This window comes from Macrobrachium nipponense, chromosome 18 (genome assembly GCF_015104395.2).
Source record: "Macrobrachium nipponense isolate FS-2020 chromosome 18, ASM1510439v2, whole genome shotgun sequence".
Classification (NCBI taxonomy): Eukaryota; Metazoa; Arthropoda; class Malacostraca; order Decapoda; family Palaemonidae; genus Macrobrachium; species Macrobrachium nipponense.
The window spans coordinates 19,025,125-19,049,070 of NC_087211.1; the positions used below are offsets into that span (position 1 = coordinate 19,025,125).

The window sequence follows — 23,946 nt, forward strand, 5'->3', positions numbered from 1 at the left end:
GGCTCCTTTTATTACATGAAATTCTGTTGTAGCAGAACATTTTTATCAGTCACATATATATATATATATATATTATATATATATATATAAATAAGTATTTGTAAAAGTCATAATGAAGTTTTAAATTCTCAATATCGGATAAAAATAAGGCTAATTTACGCAACTGTCAGATTTATAATAACTAGAAACCATGGAAGCCACACAGTTCTAACAGTTACATCGGGAAAGGGAACAAGTTATTTGCCCGAGCGACTAACGTCAGCAAGCCTTAGCCAGGGATAAAACACTGCAATCCAACAACAGTGCGCACAAAAAAAAAAAGGAATAAATAAATAAACAAATACATGACCTCATTGAAAAGGTATTGATAAATATGGAGTGATTCCACATACATAATACAAATGTTAAGAGATCTAGTATACAGCACAATTATAACAAAATTAAAGGTGAGAAAAAGATGTTCATGTCGTATTCTGATACCAGTGCTACCAATTAGTAGCACTGTGTTACATAAGAAAAAAATGAAAATAATTGATGATGACTCAGTAATTTGATACATACTCACAATACGCAACACCATTCTTTGCTCTCTCTCTCTCTCTCTCTCTCTCTCTCTCTCTCTCTCTCTCTCTACTAAAAATTCGAGACGGGAATCCAACAGTATGCGAGAAAACTGAAAACTGCACACAAACAATTCTGAATAAAAAAGGAGGTACTTATGTGAAAAAACTAAATCTATTCTTCTCCTCCACAAAAACAGAATATCGCAGAAAAAAAGAGAAAAGAAAAAAAGTGAGGTCCATTTTTGCACATTCTGCTCACATAACGCGCGCGCACTTCAATTAAAGCCTGTTTTTGGAATGTACTTGGAAGGACCAAAAATACATGACACGGACACCTGTGCGTTGTGCGCGATGTGATGACTCACAGACGAACACCCCTTTAGGCCACGTGTTGTTCAGACAAGGCTGTGTAACGTCAAATGTATTTCCCGATACACAGCACACACTCGCCAACAAACGCCAATACACACAACATGGTTCAAGCAAGTTCTTCATGGGGCATGACACACGATGAAAACTGAATGTGTGTATGTGTGTAGTGATATATATATATATATATATATATATATATATATATATATATATATATATATATATATATATATATATATATATAATATATAGTATATGTTATACGATCACAAGTAACACGTGAAGATTGTATATCAAGAGCCAGCTGCTTTTCATTTTTCCTGCTGGCTCCTGATATATATATATATATATATATATATATATATATTTATATATATATATCTATATATATATATGAGAGGAATGAGGATGAAAAACAAGAATGTAAACTACTTCCGAAGAATCTCTTGAACGAAGGGAGGTTAATCAGAAAACGAGAGCACAAACCAGCTAAGATTTCCTTACCTTAGGGGAAGAAAAAACTTATATATGCAGCAATTCGGGTATGAAGGAGAGAAGACTGTCAGGTGTACGTTGGCTAAAGGAGAGAAGAAGTACTCCGACTGTAATCAGCTACAAGAGTCATGACATAAAATGACCTATTAAGAGGAGAAAAAGTCATGTTCACTAATGGACAAATCCTCATTTTCTAATGAGCCAGCTTCCGCTACTTGTGTCTCATGTGCAACGAAAATACATCGGGTTCATGAAGAAAGTATAATAATGGGTCACAATTTTACATGGTTGATGTTACCTCCCTCTGAAATGAGATGAACCGAGTGAATGTATCCTTAAGGCGGGCCAGATACAGGAACTCTCTGAAAACTACGCAAGAAAGGCAACACACAGTTATTTCGTTGGCAAATTCCCACCGTAATCATGCATGAACACGACTCTCCTTGGGGCCTCAAGCACTGCACCCTGCCTGCACACACTGCAAGTAGGAAATAAAGAAAGGAAGAATCCAGGAGAGGACAAGCACCGATATCCAGAGCTCTGGGAGCCCCCCCCCCCCCCCCCCCCCTCTCCTGCTTCCATTGTCATACGACTCCCCCATTCAAAATCAATAGGCAATTGGACCTCAACTTCAAACACTGATTATTTACGGCTTCACACGATAATAAAACAAACCGGCCTCTCGACTTTATTTATATATATATTTACGTAGTCACATCCTTGTTAAAATGCCAGAGCTAATCATTCTTCCATCATTGGCTATGACATATCATACATGTTACTTAAATGAACATAAATTTCTACCCGACTTGTTGACTTAGTATATGTAAAATGTGCACGACTCCCATTGGGAACTCGTTCACTTTTACTCCATAGTCAAAACCCACCGTAAGCATGCTTCCTCCACATTATGTAAAATGAAATTTTAAACGAGAATATGCTACCACATAATGAAAAAAACTGAATGGCGAAAATGTGGACGGATCTAACATAATAACAATAATACTAGTAGATGTATGAAGAGAGAGAGAGAGAGATTCAGTTTAACGGGGCGAAAAAAACACGCAAAAATATAAAGCGGCGCATGGTATGAATGGCGAACGGGCGCCACAATACAAAACTTGGCCATAAAAACGAAAATGTGCCATAAACGAGGAGTAAAAGGATACCGATGGAAACTATATTCATAACAATAAAAGTCCTTGGATTTCACCCGCTGACAACTTTACCCAGCAGCGATGACGTCATAAAACATTACGAGACAACCGAATGTTAGGCGGAGGAGGGGAAAAAAGGGATCCGTATCATAGTTTTGGCTTTTTTTTCTTTTCCAGCTTCTTGTTTCTTAACGATACATTTATTTTCGTGACATGAGCAAGATTCGTGACGAATTACACTTGAGTGAAGAGTGGAATAACAATGCTTTATCGTGCTATTTTGAGAGAAGACAAGAGAACCTCATACTTGAACACCAACACCAAAATACTGGACGTGTGTGAACTGACTGGTATGGAGGGAGAGTTCTTCACTGTAGGTTCCCCCTTGAATCAGCAATTATTAAATAAATAAAAGGTGGCAGGAAATACAGACTATCTCCTCGCTGAAACCTTCCCTTCCTGAAATAGCAGCTTTGGCGAAAAAGTGTCTTCTACTATACAGTATACAAGTGTGAATTCATCTTCGAGAAAATCGTCTTTTGATTGAAAAGCATACTCAAGTACTTGGCAAAAGATGTCAACATTTTTGCATCCAGAGCAACACAAAGGCTCTCACTATACTGATAAAGACAGCGAAGAAAAATTCTCTCTCTCTCTCTCTCTCTCTCTCTCTCTCTCTCTCTCTCTCTCTCTCTCTCTCTCGTATATGAGAAAAAATATAGGAGAGAAAATTTTTCATCGTGGTCTGTATCATTAGATATTCTTCGAGCTAAAGACGACCATTTTAATAGTGAACTATTAATATATATATATATATATATATATATATATATATATAATATATATATATATTATGAAATTCATGTCTTCGAAGCTACTCCCTTGTGGCTTTGCTCAAATGAATAAATTCCCATTAAAACCAAAATTAATTAAACGGAAATTTCAATTCAAGATCCCTCATCGTTTGCAAGAATTAGAATCTGCTTTGGATGGTCGAGATTAATACTGGTAATGCTACAATTTCCATCGTTATTAGAAACTTCCAAGAAATGAAAACTTTGCAAGTTGCCAATAACTCGCTGACCTTGTAACCACCAACAGAAAACTTAAAAGTCGCAAGTGTCTAATTGTTAACGGATATAAATAAATACGCGATGAAAATTCCTGGAATGTTCACGTTCCTGAGTGGTAAATATTTTTAATAGAATGAAATTGGCAGTACGCCACCCCCCCCCTCCTCTCTCTCTCTCTCTCTCTCTCTCTCTCTCTCTCTCTCTCTCTCTCTCTCTCTGTGTGTGTGTGTGTGTGTGTGTGTCCGGCCCCCTAATTCAATAACGTGTGCACGCGCGCCTATCCTAAAAGAACAGCATACATTTACGAAAATAATAAAAGTTCAACTGGAAGAGCAGGAACGCTCTGACGCTCCTTCCTTCCTTCCTCCCTCCCTGGAAGATTAAAGGGCCGCAGGCAAGGATTAATAAAACATGCTGAAGGTCTATGAAGGATGCTTCTTTCTCTTCCTGATCTCTCTGACGCGCTCCCAAATTCCCCCCATGACATGTAAATAAGCAGCTGTTGAGTTTTATATTCAGACTATCCTTCGGGAACACTCAGGGTCACCAGATTTTCGTCTGTGTGGTGTGTGTGTGTGGTGGGGTGGGGGTGGTGTGGTGGGGGTTGGGTGGGGGGATGGGGTTGGGGGTTCAAAGTAAGATTCATCTGATTGGCCAAATTTTCTCGAGTCAATTTGTAGTGAAATTCTTGTTCGCAAAAAAGGAGAAACGAAATACTAAATGGGCCAAACGTCAGCCATCTACACAACCAGCTCCAGTAAAAACAAAGACTGACTGAAATCTATTTTTTTTCCAACATAAATGCTGAAATGCAAGAATTCAATATAACAATGCATATTGTTTCGTAGTCAACCAACATTAACACTTCAAAAAGCTTTGACTACCTTCCTATATCCCCAAAGTTCCACTTGCAATCGAAGCGAAACCTCTATGATCTCAGGAGAAAAAGCATATGTAGTTTCTTGTTCGAGTACCACAGGCACACACAATACACACGCACATATATAGAAACAGCAATACCCGTCCTTCTCACTTCTAAATGACCTAGACGTCCACCTTTCTCAAGCCGATGCCATCACGTCACTGACCGGCTAAGGCAGGCACCGCCCGACGACGGCAGGAGTATACATGTTGCAACAGGTTGCCCAGGAAAGATTTTCAACGCGAGGGTCCCCTTAAACGGCCCTTGATAAAACTCAGCCTATAGTTAAACTCTGTTGTTGATGTTAAATGTATTTGCAGTTATCTTAACTTATGGTACAAAAGTTGAATGCGGTAGGCCCATCTTTGATCATTTGGGCTCTAATTCCCAAAGGAGGGGCTACGTCCCCCTACTATTAAGGTCGTGGTAGGTAGGCTACGACCCCCTTCTCCCCTGGTCAGTAAGTAGAAAGGGCACAGGATTCCTGTCTCATGATATTGCGGGGAAATCCTTGGGCCCCATTCCCTGAGGGGGTGGCCCTCCTTACTACTGAGGGTACCTTATGACCCCTATATTGTGGGAGCCTGTTTGTTCCTACAGAAACACTTCTATATAGATGTCAACTCCGAAAGTTGTAAAAAAATAAAGGGGTATGAAAAGAGGGGTTATGACCCCCCTTAGAAACGGCCCTCGAATTTCGGATTTTGATTTAAAATTTCTTGGGGAGTCTACGGTAACAATTTAGTAGTAGTCCTCTCTACCACTCCGCCACACAGATGTTCATAGAAAACCACCCGGGCAATTTAAAAATAATTGATAAGGCGAACAATGTCCCGTCTGATCACCCAGTGAGAAACAGCAGCAATTCGCTCATACAAAGCATCCTAAGGAGTGAAGCAAGAAGATCTAAATTGTGGGAAGGATGGGAAAATGAGGCCATTGTCCCCTAAAGGACTTAATCTCTGTATTGGCAGGATGCCATCTGCAGATCTGTCATTATTATTATATTTATTGCTGATACTTTACCTTTTCATTATTACTGTGAATACTATCAAGTTAAAGTTTTTCTACATTCCATTTTCGTATTTAACCCTCTGGAACTGACTACTGTAACCACCTAAGGTCTCTAGTTGAAATTTAAGTTATATAATCTGTGCACTAACTGTTATAATTCTACATGCATTTTTTCTCACCAATATCATTATTGTTATTACCAATATTATAATTATTATTTTTTATGCTTCTCAGCTATTGTGTGGACAAGTGCCGTTTATTCATTTTTATATCATGTTGTCTCATGTATCTAGATTGTGTATGTTACTGTCTGTATTTTGTATATTCCATGCATATATGGTCCTGAGCTGAAATAAAGGATATTATTGTTATTAGTAGACCTAGTTGTCAACACCGAAAGTTGTAAAAAATGAGGTGGTATGGAAAAGATTGGGTTATGACCCCCTCAGAAACAGCCCTTGAACTTTGGATTTTGACTAAAACCTTCTATGGTGAAAATTTGATAGCCCTAGCTTTCATAGTCTGGGCTTGCATAGCGTACAAACAAGACAAATTGCCTTTTATCTATATAGAATAGTCTAAAGGTCGAAACGTTTGCGTGACCGGCACAGAAGAGATGTGATAAATTCCGGGCAGTCAAACCTCCGCTGAGCACAGTCTGTTAACACTCCCTAGTGCCTCTGTTAACCTGAACTGTGAATTTCATTCACGGTAGCTTGAAGACTGTGATGAGTGGCATTAAGGCGCGGCACTTGGGGTATATACAACCACATCCCAAAAAGATTTGCCAAGACAGTAAATGTTAACATGTTTCACGGGGAGAGGGGAAAGTGTATGGGGAAAGCGCGCGCACGCGCGCACACACACACACACACACACACACACACACACACACACACACACACACACACACTATGTAATTATATATGCATACATATATACACATAGTATAATTGCGTACCTCGTGTGTACATAATAACCCGTTTCCTCCAATAAGCAGCGACTCAAAACACATGATAAGATACTGCCTTTAATATCCCTAAATTGCAGAATCATTCTCCCCCAAAAAAACTTCATCAATCAAATATAATATATTATCTATATTATATTCTATATATATATATATTTATTACTATAATTATTATCTGAATATATACAAATACCTATCTATATATATATTATATTTATATTATTATAGATATATATTATAACATAGATATATATTTTAAAATTATTTTTTTTTCTTACATTTTTAATAGTGTTAAGACATTTTTTTTTTGTTTTTTTTTAAAAAAAAAAAAATAAAAAATATAATAGTAGTATATATATATATATATTTATAATAGTATATTATATTATATAGAGATATAATATATATGATATATATAGATATATATATATATATAATATACACATAAATATATATAATATTATATATTATTATATATATATAATATATATACATACATAATGTAATATTCTATATATACATACTATATATATATATATCTATATATATTACCTATCTATATAATATATATAATATTATATAATATATATATTATCTATATATATATAATTAATATATGTTTCAACATATTAAACCTGAAAATACCTCTGGAATCCAATAAAACACGATGTAGTGAATCATGTCTGGGGAATAGGTACAAGCAAATTGTAAATATTCGAGCGATCGGAGAGCATTTGAAGCGAATTCCTTAACTTGGCCTTTCTCAGCCACTATTTCAGGTCAATACCCATCTTCCACATAATCATCCAGCGAGAAATATAATAAATAAATAAAAATGATAAGCATGCACGTTCGTCAATTCTAAAGTCTAATCCAGCTAAGCCACGGCATGGCCTCCACAGGTATGTAGAGGCAAACCCCGAACCCTTAGAGGACCTTAAGACGAAAGCTAATAAGAAAATATATTCTTATGAAAATAAATTCAGTTCTTACATTCATTCTCCTGTATTCGAATACGTAGATGCACTACACACACACACACACACGCACACACACACACACACACACACACACACACACACACATATATATATAATATATATATATATATATTACTATATATAGATAATATATATTATATATATATATTTATAAATAATTATATATATATATATATATATATAATATATATATATATTGTATACATACATACATAAATACATAGATAATTACATAGAGAGAGCGAGAGAGAGAGAGAGAGGAGAGCGAGAGAGAGATATAAATGGCTGCAGTCAGAGCAAGGTGGTTGTTGGCAAGGCCTTCGTCGTCCAAAAGACTGAAGTTGGTCTTCGCTACCTTGCTGCTAAGTTTACTGCGTTTTCTGTTCCTGGTGCTACTCTTAAAAACTGTTGCGCGGATTTATGTGAAAATACAGTTACGAAAACCACTACTCCAACCTGTCACGTGTTATCACTGTTACTTCTAAAATAAAACATAACACAGGAAAAAAATATGAACCACATAACGTACATCAGACACACTTAGAAGGCAAATGCGGGTAAAAACAAACGCGCATACACACACACACACACACATACATACATACATACATACATACATACATACATACATACATATCATATATATATATATATATATAATATATATATATATATATATATATATATATACATATACATAACCCAAAACGAAACTGAAGGCACCTGAGGAGGAGGAGGAGGAGGAGGAGGAGGAGGAGGAGGAGGAGGAGGAGGAGGAGGAGGAGGAGCAGTACCCACCACAAATTTTAGCAGTGACAAGGAACACATTGCTGCAACCTGGGATGGCCAACGAGGGTGACACTTCCACGGATGAAGACAAACAAGCAGCAGCACATTCCTGAAGTGGCGTGCTCAGAATTCCCTGAGGAAAGACGAACTGATCACTGCCCATAAAACCCTGTTTCTGGGAATGCCGTCCTTTGATAGGGTACATGGCCACTGCAACGGGACTGCACTGTACACCGTGGAAGGTGGATATAAGGCAGACGAAAAAATGAAGGATGTCAAATGAACGGACACACATAAGACATAATATACGTTGATCTGGGACTGCATTCTAGTATAAAAGAAATAAACGTTCTTCCATTTGGGCTACGGCGCGAAAGAACAACACGTGCACCACTCGATGATACTCTCGGAACACCGATACCGAGTTGAATGATCAAAGGTAAAAGGCATTTGCAGAAATGCTAAATGTATAAGCACAAAAACACTATACTTCTGAGCACATATGGACATCTTCGAATATATATTACACTCGGGAACATATCCATGAAATGCAAAATACATCATATAAGGAAAATCGACGCGGACTCTTCCTTAATGACTTTGTGCCGTCACAAATAAACTGACATTTTTCTAGTCAAATAAATTGACCTTACTTTAAGATCAATGGACACAGAAATGCACAACCTTTAAGTATATGCATGAACTTGATACAAAAATGTGGTGTTCGTGTTACGTTACTTGGCATCTCTCGGGGTTTTCTTTGTTCACGTGAGGCCATTCTATAATATTCTTGGGATTTTTTCATCATTCATGAATGTGGGGATTCATAATCATCATCATCACAACAATAATAGCCACTGTAAAAAAAAAAAAGAAAGTATCTTCGCTCAATACAGCTCAGTGACAGACACGGGATCACAGACATCATACTTTTCCTGCTTGAGCCCTTCTGTGGGAGGAGGACGAGTTCCTCTCCAGCAGCAGTAGCTGAGAGACAGGGAGGGAGCTGCTACCTCACCACTTCAATAAGGTCAGCTGCATCCGGCGAAACAACGTTAAGAAGAAGCCTCCACCCAGTGCCAAGCGGAAGAGCTCAAGGTTGGTGGGGGTGAGGGTATCATGCCGATCGGAGACTTCGGGGAGAGACAGAGAAAGAAAGAGAGCGCCCGGGAGAGAAAGCCGAAAAAAAAGCGGAGAGACAAAATGGACACCTCACACAAATTTACAACTGACGATAAAGCCACAGGGAAGGATTTGAAAGAAAGCCGCCGCTGAAACAGTCTGTGCTTCGCTTCGCTTCTGCTGCTCCAACTTCGCTGCTTGGGAGCTGCAGATCCCCAATAATCTCCCGCAGCTCCGCATCCCAACAACGACGCTGCGTCTTACGGCGAAACAAACAAAGTCAGTCGAGGACTAAGAACTTGTTTACATTATTTACTCAAACATCAAACATGACCTAAAACATTAAACCCGACTTGTACAATTCGGCTCAAATATTCCAGCAATCAGAGAGAGAGAGAGAGAGAGAGAGAGAGAGAGAGAGAGAGAGAGAGAGAGAGAGAGAGAGAGAATGGATTTTACCTTCACAGTGAATAAAAACAAAAGGGCATCAGGAAAGCACAAAATATATGAATTAGTAAGTATGAGAAATGTTTACATTTCTGAGGCAGCATCAGCACATGAAGGCCCAAAATAAATGCAAGGTCCCAAAACTATCACACTGTATCTCTTAAATGTTTGCACACACAGGAACGCAAACTATTCAGACAAAAGTCAAGAAAAAATTTGTTCGGTTATTCAACAAAACGATTGTCTTTGCGATGGGATGAATACTTCAGTCTTTCTGAGTAGCAACAGTGTTATTCTTCTACAGAATGTTCTCCAAGGCAAGAGCAGAACAACAGTCTATTGTTATAGATGAAGAATAGTTTCAGTTACATTCATCCCTTACCAAACCTGAAGATCTTGTAAATGACTGTCATCTCTTTAGCTGCAAAGTTCATAGGGCATCCATCCCTACAGGCCGTCCCTCCAGTTAGCTTCTCTATTTACAGTTCCCAGTACCACGATTACGAATACTTCGTATAAACAACGGCAGAAATGGCCGGACGATTAAAAACTAAAATTAATACAACCAATGGACACTCATATGTGATGTGGGTGACCGAGTAGCAGCCTGCCATCGCCATTGTTCAGGTCAGGATCGAAACAAACTACCAAGATGACTTCTTCACTCATTTCTGTTCCTCCACTGTTGGGGAAAAAGTTCACAAATGAACAGCAAGGGAAAGACGACAACGTTTATTATATCAAATTAATATCATTTCCTCACAAACTGAGAAACGGAGGTTCCACAACATTTCCAAAACTATATAAAAACAGGATGAAAGGAATGGGTCCTTGGCAGGCGTGTTCGTTTCAGTGATATCTATATCATCAATAACCGGAAGACGTCAAAGACAATGAGGTTTCATACGATGATTAGTTTTCGAAGAGTATTCAATGAATGAATTCCATTGGTCAAACGTCAGTCATCAATGCACAATTTTAGACGTTAATATGGGTCTTGTATAGAATACTACTTGACGTGCAGAACTGCCGAGGGACAGACGGTCACATTTCAGCAAGCAAAACGTCCCCCGTGGCGCAAAGACTCCAGACAATCGTTTCTTACGGCGCAGCATCAATCAAACCATATGACATTTATAACAATCATAGGAGCACAAACTTGACTCTTAACCTTCCTTCTCAAAAGACCCGCATCGCCATCCACGTTTCTGTTATCTTCGTTAACCCACCAATTTACTCAGGTAGCAAGAAATAAAGACAATTTTACACTTACACAGGGGAATGCACGCGTGCGCACATTTAAACACACACACACACACACACAGACTCCGTGTTGCAGCATCCAAGTGGGTCGTTGGGAATGTCTGGGTACAGAGCTGGCGGCGAACTGTCCGTATGAAGGTGTATAAATATAATATATGTGTTGTTGTATTTATGAGTGACTATATACCATACGCTACGTAAGGAAGCTATACAGATATTTACAGAACATCTATGCAAAAATTGAACATAATTTAGTAGAGAAACAAAAACATTCCCGACCCAATAAGCACAACGATATTGCCTCAGCCAAATGAAAACGTCTGCACAGAGTCGAGTCAATATATAAATCTTACGCAAATACGATAAATCCGCAATAATGCGACTTGAGCGGCGGGGAGGAAGTGATTGGACTAGATAGGAGGTCGTATTATCGTTTAGCTTAATGACCAATTAAAAGGATATAACTTTGTCTAATAACCAATGTGAAAATGATATTCAACTTTTGGAAACAATTTAGCCGCAATACGAATCTTTGAGCTTTGTTAAACGTCCCTTTAGATAACCATAAAAAAGTAATTTTGTCGAAAAATTATTTTTTCCTATATACAAACCTAGGTTGTCTAACAAAAGGATATCCGCGGGAACGCGCCGCCGCTACCGCATACAAAGAGTTCAAACTTGAATCGCTGTACCTGGGTCTGGGTAACTTGCGCGGGGTGAGCCCGGGCCATCTTGGGTAGGTTCATTGTGATACCATTCTTAGCCGTTAGAATACTTAGTCTAAACAGACACACTCTTCAAAAGGGGGGCCATAACTCAAAGAGGGGTGGATGAGGAGGGCCATTAATCTGTTAGACAACCTAGGTTTGTATATAGGAAAAAATAATTTTTCGACAAAATTACTTTTGTTCCGACTAAGTACAAACCGTCGGTTGTCTAACAAAAGGAGACTCGAACTGAGGATGGGAAGGTGAGTGACCTGAATGTACCCCTTTGAAGAGCCGCCAATAACTTCACACGACCTGATGTTAACCCAGACCCCCTACTCCTCATGACACTTTACACGGTAAGGATTCAATAGGGGAGAACCCAAGGGGCTCCGGCTGTTGTCCTAACCTATGGTACTAATACTCACTCAGAGAGCTGTTCCTGAAGGATTCTTAGCCATCATTCTACTCTCCAGGTAAGTCAGTAGTGGCCAAGTCGTGTCATGGACAGTACAGTCATACGTAGGATATTACCAGGAAAACTCACTCATACCCCTTACATTCGGCCAGACTTAGGCGGGAATTGCTGGGAGTGTGTGTGTGTATTTCCAAATTGAGGTACGCAGTGCGGGTGACCCACGCCTAGAGGATCTCTTGGGCTGCGACAATGGGGCCCAGAGAGAACACTTTCAGAGATTTGAACGTAACTTCTCGTAGGTAGAAGGAGGTGAAGGTGGTTTGACTCTTCCAGGTGCCTGCTCTCAATACCTGACCCACTGAGAGGTTCTTCCTGAAGAGCATAGAGGAGCCTATGCCCCTAACTTCGTGAGCCCTCACCTTGGCATTGGTACTTCCTTGTTTTCGTAGGCCCTTCTTATAACCTGTCTGATCCAGAAGGAGATGGTATTCTTAGCCACCTCTTTCAGATGCTTGCCCGTGGCCACGAACAGCCGTTTGATAGCCGGTGCTGAACTGTTTCGTCCTCTTGAGGTAGGCTTTCATGGCTCTGACCGGGCATAGAATCAGTTCCTCTTTGTCAAAACCGGTAAAATCCCCCAAGGAGAATGGTAAAAGAGGAAAACATCTCCTCTGGCTTGTATGGTCTTGAGTCTTGGCTACAAAGCCAGGGACAAACGAGAACCCCATCTCCCTCCAACGCCTGGTGTGTACACTTCGTAGGACAGCGCGTAGTTAGTTCGCTGACCCTCTTCGAAGATGCCATGGGCTAAAGAGGGAAAAGGGTGGGTTTCAAGGTTGAGGTTCTTCAAGGAAGCTGAATGTAAGGGCTCATAGGGAGGACCTCTCAAGGATTCCAGGACTAAGGCTACACCCAGTGGGGAGTCCGTAGCTCTCTCGGGGGGACAGGTCTTCCTAAGTGCTTGAAGAGCAACAAAATTTCTGGAGATGCAGCGAGGTCCATGCCTTTCAACGCGAATACTTGATTTAAAGCCGCTCTATAACCCTCCACTGCCGATATGGATAGTCGTTTATCCTTCCTGAGGTGGTGGAAAAAAACCTTCGCTAGTTGAGGGATGGTGGCCTCGTCTGGGCAATGCCTTTATCTTGACACCAACCTTGAAAACCGTCGCCACTTTCCCTGGTACAATCTGCCTGAGGAAGGTTTCACAGGATTGGCCATGGCCTCAGCTAACTGCCTGGAAAAACCTCTATCGCGGAGGAGGTTTTGATGACAGTCTGAACCCGTGTAAGCGGAGGGCCGACGGATTTGGGTGTAGGCATCCGTTGTTGGGTTGGGCGAGGAGATCTATTCGTCTGGTAGGCTTACCGGGTCCTCTAACTGAAGATCCAGCACTTCTGGGAACCAGGGGGCTTCCGGCCACCAAGGAGCTACTAAGGTTACTCGCAGGTTCTGCGAGTAGCGAATCTTCTGAAGGATCTTCTGGAGGAGGGGGAAAGGCGGAAAGGCGTAAGTGTCCAGGTTCTTCCAATCTTGCAGGAGGGCATCCTCCCCCGCCTGCCTGCGGGTCTGGGAGTAGGGTGGGGAGAAGAAACACTGGCAGTTTCCTGTTCCAAGCGGTGGCAAAGAGGTCTATCGACGGAGAGCCCCACCTCTTTATCAGGCCATCTGCTACTTCTTGATGGAGGGACCACTCTGTGTGATTATCGTCCCCTCCTGCTCAGATGGTCCGCCCAAACATTTTTCTTGCCTGGAATATATCTTGCCTTGAGGGTGATGTCCATTTCCTCTGTTAACTCTTGGATTTGTACTGCCAGGCGACAGAGATCCAGTGAGACTGTGCCCCCCTGTTTGTTTAGATATGCCACCACCGTGGAGTTGTCTGACATTAGGCCCACCGTTTTTCCTTGGAGTTGAGACAGGAAGTGCTGAAGGGAGAGGAAGACTGCCTTCAATTCCAAGATCATTGATGTGAGCTGCTTTCTCTTCTTCCGACCACAGGCCGCTCACTTCTTCCTCCGTCAGGTGCGCCCCCCACCCTTCTTTTGATGCATCCGTGAAGAGAAGAATCTCTGGGGTTCTCGGACTGAGAGAGATGCCCCCTTGGAGGTGGGAAGGCACCATCCACCACATCCAGGGACTTCCTTACTTCTTGGGAGAGAAGAATTTTGCTGTTGGGGTCCCCTTCCTGAGGAGACCATTGTTTCTTGAACAGCCACTGAAGCGGCCTCATACGCCTTCTGCTGTGAGGCACTAGTCTCTCTATTGAGGCCATGTGTCCTAATAGATGGACTGGCCAGAAGGTTTTTGTTTTCCGTGGGAGGGCTGGGCCCCAAAGCTCTCCGCACCCTTGAGTATACTAGGACCGGAAGGAACCCCTGTTTCTCCTGATGGGGCAAGGCCTTCATGAGGGATGAATCTAGTGTCAACATTAAACCAAAGATGGTACACAACCCAAAATCCTTTTGTCCTGGGGAGTGAAATCCGACTTGTCGACATTCACCACCACTCCCAGTTCCTGAACGAATGACAAAACTAGCTGAAGGTGCTCCGCACACTGCGCAGCCGCTCGGCTAAGATGAGCCAATCGTCCAGGTAGCGGAGGAGACGGATGCCTCTTGCGTGTGCCCAAACTGACACTATCTTGAAGACCCTGGTGAACACCTGTGGGGCTGTGGCGAGGCCGAAGCACAGGCAGGTGAACTGCAGAGTCTTTCCCTTGCTGACAATCCTGAGGAATTTTCTGGAGGAGGGGTGAACAGGGACTTGGAAGTAGGCATCTTGAAGGTCTATTGAGGCCATGAAGTCTCCCTCCCTGACACAAGCTCGAACGGAGTCTGCCGTTTCCATCCGAAAACTTTGTCAGAGAACGGAACTTGTTGAGGGGTGGAAAGGTCTATGACCGGCCTCCAACCCCCTGTTGCCTTTTCTACCAGGAAGAGTCTGGAGTAGAACCCTGGACCTGGATCCTGAACCTCTTCCAACGCCCCTTTCTGAGTAGCTTGGATATTTCCTCCTCCAGGGCCCGTCCGCGGTCCGAGTCCGGTCGATAGGAAGGAACTTGGATGGGGGGTAGGGGATAGAGTGGGTGTAGACTGGAAGGGAAGACGGTAGCCTGACTGATAACCTGCAGGGTCCAATCTTCCGCTCCTGCTTGCTGCCACACTTGCCAACTGGCAGCCAAGCAACCCCCTACCTTCCGCTGACGGGCAGGATCTGGCCTAGAATTTCTTGCGGGGACCTCCCTCTCTTCTGTTGCCCTTCTGCTTCCGCTCCTTTGATGGAAAGGGACGAGTCTTCTCCTATGGAACTTGTCCTTCGACACAGAGTAAGGTTTCTCAACCTCTCGCCTACGCACGGGAAAAGCCGGTCTCTGCGCTTCTCTTACCTGTTGGCTAATCTGTGGTGCTGGCCGTGGTCTATGGCCCGGGGTTGCGGAATTGGAGAGAGCCCTAGATTGGAGAGATCGCTCCTTCTTCTCCGCTGCCTTGCGAACTTCTTCCGCAGGAATAAGTTCTTTCTGGAACAGCGGGTTTTTCCGTAAGTCCGGGAGGAGGTCTCTCACCACTGGCGATTTGGCCTCCTTGAAGGCATTCTCTCTCCTTTTCACCTCCATATTAGCCCACAGGACCGCTAAGTTGTCTGCTTGGTGCGAGAGTGTCTTGATCCCACACTGCATGAACGAAGACAAGTTCTGCTGCTGCTGAGGCTGGAGCTCGGGTAAGAACTGCGGAAGTGCTGCCAGTAGACGTTCCATCCACGAATTCGTAGCGAGGGCCAGAGCTAGAGCGCGAATGAGTCCTTCGGTTTCTGAGGGAGAGAGCAAGAGGTGCTTTTTCTGAAGGGCGTCCAGACTGACATCTAAGAGATCTGCAAGGTCCCTGGAATATGCAGACTCCCTTAGTTTGTCACCTGTTGGCCTATAATACCTGCTGGCCCCCTGAGCAGGGATAGGAAGCCCACCTCTGTTTCTCAGATACCCTAGTTGGTGAAGTCGTGGCTTCTCGGGACGCTCTAGCCATGGCTAGCCTAACCTGGTTGCTCCAGGGGAGGCTGACCGAGGGGGGCTGTGAATTCTTCAGGTTGAGCACCTTATGCACCTCTGACTGAAACTCCTGGTTCAGTTCCTCAGTTTCTGTTAGGCCATTGGCGCTTCTAATCAACGACATCGGTTGAATATGTTGAAATGATAAGGGCTCGGGCTCCGCAGGTGAGCTAGTCTGAACTGCCGTCCCCGAATCGGGGTCAGAATCGGGCTCCCCCTCGGAGCATGAATCGGGCTCGGAATCAGAGTCAGAACTGTCACCCAAATCTGGAACAGTTCCTCTGACTTCTTTTCCAAAAGGAACTTCTTCCTGGCTTCTTCCATCCTACGGGCAGACTCCTCTAGACTGGTGTTCTTCTTCTCCACTTGCTGGGAAACCTCCTTTTTGGAGCTTAAGTAGTCCTCCACCGCCTGTTTTTGACCAGGTTCGCAATGTCCAGTGCGGGAGTGAGGACCTGGGCCCCCACTGTACCTAGGCTAACTGATGGAGGTGGTGCGGAGGTACTAGGCTCATGCCTAGCTTAGCTTTTTCGGGCATCAACGCTGGCACTGGTCTCTCAGCGCGACCTAGGCCTTGCGGCATCGAAAGGTCGCCATTGATGCTCCTCCTCCGAGCGTTGTGGCTGGCTGGCTTCTTGCGTCGGGTTGCCGCAACTTCTGGAGGGGAGGGGGCCTCCGGCTCCTGCGAGTTGGGTCCCGTTCCGGGCTCCTTAGCACTGTCCTCAGGATGGGAGGGTGAGGCATCAGGTCCGTCACCGGATCCCTCCTGGGGCTGGACTGATTGTGCCCGAGAGGAACAGGGGGTTACCTTGGCACCCGGCTGTGTCTCGGTACTGCTATGGTCATACCTAGATAGTTCGGCCTTTAGGCTAGGCGGGAACAAGCTCTCGGTTGCAGACCCCTTCTTGTTACGCTTCGAGGCAGGAACATGGATCCCAGCCCCTAGGGTAGCTTCTTTCCTCTTACCTGCTTTCCTAGCCACCGACGACGAAGGTTTCTTTAGCCTAAGTTTCTTGGGAAGGACACTAGGCTCACTAACTAGGTCCCCTGTTAATAAGGAGGAAGGATTACTAGGCCTAGCCTGTTCTCCAATTGGGCACTATCCCCCTCACACACGTCCTTAGGCCCCACAGTAGTCGGCCTAGGCCTAGGCTTATCGGCATCAACATTAGCGTCACTGAAAACACTCTCATGCGCCTCATAATAGAGCCTCCACTGATCATTATTCCACTGCGCACAGGTTGAACACGATGCATCAGGGGAACATTCAAAACCCCTACAAGCAATACACCACAGATGAGGATCCGAGGTTGGCGAAGGCAAAGATGTACCGCAACGCATGCCATCGGAAACACACACACAAATCCTCCCCGAAAAACCCACCATAGATCCGCCTTCCATACTTACAGGGAAGTTAGGATGCTAGGTAATACTAAAGGATAAATAAAAGGATAGGAAAAGGGCACTGGGGAAGCACTCAAGCACAGGATGTCAAAGATATATCACGATAAAGAAAGACTACAGTCGGCGGTCATGCGTTGTTTATCTCAAGTCGGGTCAAGGCGGAAGGAGTAGGTGTTGACACGACGGCTACCGCGAAAAGAATGGTATCACAATGACCTACCCAAGCTGGCCCGGGCTCACCCCGCGCAGTTACCCCAGACCCAGGTACAGCGATTCAAGTTTGAACTCTTTGTATGCGGTAGCGGCGGCGCGTTCCCGCGGATATCCTTTTGTTAGACAACCGACGGTTTGTACTTAGTCGGAACAATACTATTGCACCCTATTTACTATAATGTAAACAAACTCAATTAAGCATATAACTACGAATCAACTTAGTTAAATTATCTATTTTTGAATTTTAAAATGTGACTTAATGAAGGAATATGCAGTCAATTCCCAGTCTACCAAATTTCACAGGGTATGAGAGGTAACCAAAAGAATTCATTCTTCGGAAAAAAGGTTCACCTCTTTCATCAAAACAATTCCTTATTCTCTTTCCATCATGAAAGATTCATGAGAGAGAAACAATAGATCGCAACTCAAACAAAGCCGTATTTGTTACCAGCCATTTAAATATTACAAAACAACACGAACTCTTAATAGACGACTTGCCAAAAGGCATCGTCGATATGTGCACCAAACAATATCGTTCGCCGATTCTGAGGCGTCTTTGTTTTCTCAACAAATAACAAGAATGAACCGAATCTGCACAGTGCCTATATATACCTCTACTCTACCGACAAAAGCATCAATTCGTTTGCTTCGTAATGATGATGCTGCTGCTGATGATGTTATCAATACTGCCAATACTATTAACAAATTACAAGCACATTTATAGGGAACCGGCTACAATGAACATCAGCTTCCTCGACAAGTTAAATAACTAAATAATATACTCCCAAGAGAGACAAAACCACACACAAGAGATAACAAATATAGCATAATTCAAATGAAGTAAGTAATGGCTACACAGTGCGTTTTTACCCAACATTTTTTCTTTTATTCAAAATAAAGTTTCTTGACGCTGCTGGTATCACTCAGTTGAATAATACTCCAGTAAAGGCAAAACAAAAGCGAAGCATATGGGAAAAATATTAACGACACTTTACTCAAGTATTTGGTGCGGAAGTCTTCTTCACATACCACGAATACTGCAGCTGTCTTCAATTCCTTGAAACGAATTTGACTTCTATCAAGTAGTCTACTGCATTTCTATAAAATGAAATGTGTGTGTTTCCCCCAAATTTCTCTGGTCTATACAAAATTTAAAATAAATATCAGAAATGAACCAAATTACACTAAACCAGACAATTATCAAAATATACACAATTATAATCAACTACAAACATCAACCAAAACTGCAATTTTTTTCGTCATCAACAGAAACTGTGACAATCTTTATCACACACATTGCTGCAATGAGATTCGGGCATTTTACTGAACCCCGAGAGAGAGAGAGAGAGAGAGAGAGAGAGAGAGAGAGAGAGAGAGAGAGAGAGAGAGAGAGAGAGAGCCGAAGTTACCAAAAGTCAGAGCAAATCCTGCTCAACCGCAGTAGTAAAGGAAAGAATAAAACCTAAAAGTGTGTGACGTGACAATAGAGTAAGTGGCCCATGATTTTTTATTAGATGACAGAATAGGCTCTAAAGTAATGATGCGCTTAACCATCATAAAATCATGGATTAGATAACAAGTGAATGAACAATCACATTATCACTGTGCTTTGGAAGGGCGCAGGGAATCCCAAGAAAATAAATAAATTTGACCTCTAAACCGAGTCTCTCTATCGAGTATCATTTTCAAGGTTGAGATTACTCGCATTTTTACTGCATAACTACGCATCGTTTTATAGCATATTGTTGTCACACATTTCGTAGAAGAAAAAACAACAGCAACAAATTCATCCATAAAAATCATCCTAATTTATTTCGAACAATGGCTGATTTCAAGTAGCTAAGTGTCAAAATGAATGAAAGGGCGCCGATCTTCTGAGAGTAGCAGTTATTTGAAAGAAACCAAACTCTCCCTACTGAAAACCTCAGTTCCTTTTGTACACTCTGCCGTAGCATGCATATATATATATATAATATATATATATATATATATATATATATATATATATATATATATATATATATATATATTATATACACACTCACACGAGTATAAACATAAACAAACTGAACCACAATTACTTGTGCTAACACATACACAAGCACAGAAAAATACGCTCGACAAAGGTAAATGTTAAAAGGTGGGTAATGAGAGGTCGACGTGCTGTCAATGAGCCTTCTTTTCTTCAATAAGGATCCATCCGCGATTCATCTGCCAAGATTTGTTTCAAGTTATGTATGTGGCGGTGACCAATGTCTTCAAGTTTCCGCCTGGAGCCATCCCATGTTACTTGACACTGCCTAACGTTGAAAAAATTATGTGTATAAAGCATAGAGCCATAGACTCGCCATTATATATAATCAGCAAATGTGGCCCTTCTGTTTTTTGCAAAGCTGTAAAAATGAAAGCGTGCATTCGAAATCTTTGGAAGAGCGTCAAAGAGAGAGAGAGAGAGAGAGAGAGAGAGAGAGAGAGAGAGAGAGAGAGAGAGAGAGAGAGAGATTTACAGCAAGGAGCCATCCTTATGATCATCAAGATTATAACAGTTTAAGTGTGCTGGTGCCACCGATGCACCAGATAAGGGGCGCCGAGAAGACATACGGGTAGGGAGGCTCGTGGGGTATAGGTGAGACGCTCACGTACACGTACACGTACACACACACACACACAGCGCTGATGAGCATCTACGCCTCCCTGCTCTTGGTCGCGACAGTGACAGTCTACTACCTCTACGACAGTGTGCTATTGGCAGCGCTAGGTTTATTGTTAGTCTTGCGTGGGTTGCCCAGTCGGCCTCTACACTTTGCAATGAATACCTGTGACCTGGTTTGACCGCTCGTCAAAACTAAAGAGGTCATCGCTGCTTCAAGTAACTTACCTCTCGCTTCTCATCAGCTTGCGAACTGGTTTGAAGAATTAATATCATGGAATCGTAAAACAACACTTCACAGGTTTACATCCTATAGGAAATAAATGTTTTGCCACGGATAATGATGATGATGATGATGATAATCAGCCAGAGGATATTTATACAACACTTCCTTCCTTCAAGGATGCATGTGACTGCAACTACACCAGTCAACAAGAAGCGGACCGTTAATTGGGCTCATGACTTCACAACATAACCAAACAATGGGAAAAGTTCAAAGGGCAGATTAACGAGTAAAGAAAAATATGAATGCCTTATCACAAGGTAACAAGCGACTGAACACCAATCGAAAGAACACAAGGCGCTTGAAATTCTAAAGACAGGAAATAGAATATTCACAATCTTCACTTCAAGACAAAATGAGCGAATCGGAAATCAATAGGGAATGACAATCAGACAGCAATGTTTCACAAAAATGGAAAAGGAATGATTAAGCGTCATAATGATACGAGAGGCTAATCTGATAAAGGATGCCGAGAGAGAGGAGGGGAAAGATGAAGCAGCAGCAGTTAGCGGGGACAGCACTAGAGAACTGCAACAGCAGAAGCAGAAAGCAGCAGCAGCAGCAGCAGCAGAGGCAACAAACACTACTACCACAGGTTGGGAGGACCACTAACTAATGCCGCCAGCCAAGTGCCACCGTCCGTCTCCTCAAAAGAAACTGACCCACTCGCTGCCCACTTCAGCCAATGGCTCAACAGATGTACGTGTGTGTGTTTGTGTGCACCACTTTCGATTGCCTACTGCACAAAAACATCAAAAGATACCCGTCCACTCTTAGGGGGCTTTGACTGATCTTAAAGCCCACAAACGATTTGTTTATATATAATGGTACGACATGAGAATAATAATAATAATAATTTAATCTCCTTCAATAATAATATAACTGGCAATGCATGTGCTCAAGATCTCACCGGTACACATTAAGAAAAGAGAGAGAGAGAGAGAGAGGAGAGAGAGAGAGAGAGAGAGAGAGAGAGAGAGAGAGAGAGAGAGAGAATATGTTCCCTCGCAACACCAATAATTCTCTATGAAAGGCGCAGGGAATGATGCCTTGTTTGGCTCCTAGACATTGACCTGGGAGAACAGAACCCAGACTGGCAACTTCCAGTCCCATTTTGTAGCGCTGCTGCTAGGCACCAACAATATTGCAAGGTAAATCCTGCAGGGTATCAAGAAAACCCCATTGAAAAGGTTATAACGCTGAAAACAAAAGCTAAACACTTTCAGTATCACAAATAAACAGGTAAAAAATGCGCAGACGTTTCTTCGGCGCAATCGAGTTTTCTGTATAGTTTATAATGCTGTATGGAATTCTCAGCTGTGACCCATGAAACTTTCAGCCACGGACTGTGTTATTGGTACATACAGCGGTGCCACACTCACTATCAAGGCTGACTTTAACCTGAAATTAAATAAACTACTGAGGCTAGATGGCTGCAATTTGTTGCGGTTGATGGTTGGAGGGTGGATGATCAATATACCAATTTGCAGCCCTCTAGCCTCAGGGCGGACAGACAAAGCCATCTCAATAGTTTTCTTTTACAGAAAACCAAAATAACACATTTCAGCAAAGAACAATGTACTTCCTGTATACAGTATAATCAATCACCCACTAACATGATTATTAAACAGCAGAAACCAGGCAGCAGGGGTGGTTAGTGTTCAACACATTCCTTCGGCGCACCAGAATACCACATTATCTTATCAGAAACAGAGCTCTCGGACAGATTTAGAATGAATATTATCGAAATATCATTATCAGTCGACCTTCAAAGGCTCGACATCATTCTAAATTAAACATCTTTCTCCACCAAATCACTTTCATCGCAACCTCCATAGTTAATTCAGGGAAGGGAAACGGATGGGGGTGAGGGGTGCGGGGGGGGGGGGGGGGGGGGGGGGATGGATGGTTGGTAAAAGTGAATAAATGTGGAAAGGGTGAGAAGTTCGAAGAGGGAGAGAACCCAAAGGAGAAGGAGGGAGCTAAGAGAAATAAGCCTCATTAGAACAGGAGATGACTTCGTTGCACAAATAAACAATGCTGGAGATGAGGATGAAGATGACAGCAGGCCAATAATAACCTGTTCGCGTATTATCTCCCTCTGTTCCACAACCGTCACTTCTTAATGAGCGGTCCTTCAACATTTCTGCACCCACACACGCACGCACACACACACATCATTTTATTTATAAGAGTTGACAAACTACAGAGAGCTGCTTAGTGGGAGGGTTGGGAAGGGCGCTGTGTGATGCTCCACTTCAGTGTATATTGAGCACATGATGATATAAATAGACAGGTCGTCCAGAAAAGAGAGAGAGAGAGAGAATGTGTGTGCGTTTTGCAAGCACTCATATCCACAAACTGTGCTTTTGGAAATATAACCAAAAAAACAAGAGTCGATTCAATTCAATTCAATTCTCTCTCTCTCTCTCTCTCTCTCTCTCTCTCTCTCTCTCTCTCTCTCTGCTCCTTATACTATTTTACAATTGACAGCTGGTTTGAACTATAAATATTCAGAATTAATGATTTCCTATTATTGATAACAACTAATGCAGAAACAATCATCAGAAATAACGGAACATAAGTCAACATAAAACAAGAAATATAAAAAGGGAAATCGTGCATATTTCATAACTCCAGTTATCCTAAAATAATGACAGCATAATGGCAACTAATGCCATTACCTGATATACATTTTTCTAATCTGAGTTTCCTTCAAGCACATGCCACTTCCATTTCAGGTAAGTGCGTAAGTAATATGCACTCCATGATTACAAAGCGAACAAGGCACACAAGTTATTACTACCATCAACTGACTATATTACATCCAACTTCCGAGGGCGACATTAAAAAATAAATCTTAAAAAATCACACACACAGGTGATATAAATATTCCCAAACATACAGGGTTTTCCTCTAAAGCCACGTCTTACCTTGTTACTACGACCTATAGCAACTAAACTCCAGCATAACATACCTGCAAAGACAGAGAAATCAATCATTATATGTAAGTTTATCTACAAACGATAGAAAAATTA

At 42.2% G+C, this 23,946-nt stretch overlaps 1 protein-coding gene across 4 annotated transcripts in view; it reads right to left on the reverse strand.

Moving 5' to 3' along the window:
- The window catches only part of LOC135196905 (stress-activated protein kinase JNK-like), a 395,869-nt gene that overhangs the window by 55,801 nt on the left and 316,122 nt on the right, over positions 1-23,946 (reverse strand). Inside the window, exon 1 of one of the 4 annotated variants that reach the window (XM_064223720.1) lies at positions 20,854-21,252. The exons of the other annotated variants lie outside the window; for them this stretch is intronic. The gene's annotated coding sequence lies outside the window, so the exon portion shown is untranslated. Of the gene's footprint in view, positions 1-20,853; positions 21,253-23,946 lie in introns of those variants that run through there. 4 annotated transcript variants of the gene reach the window in all.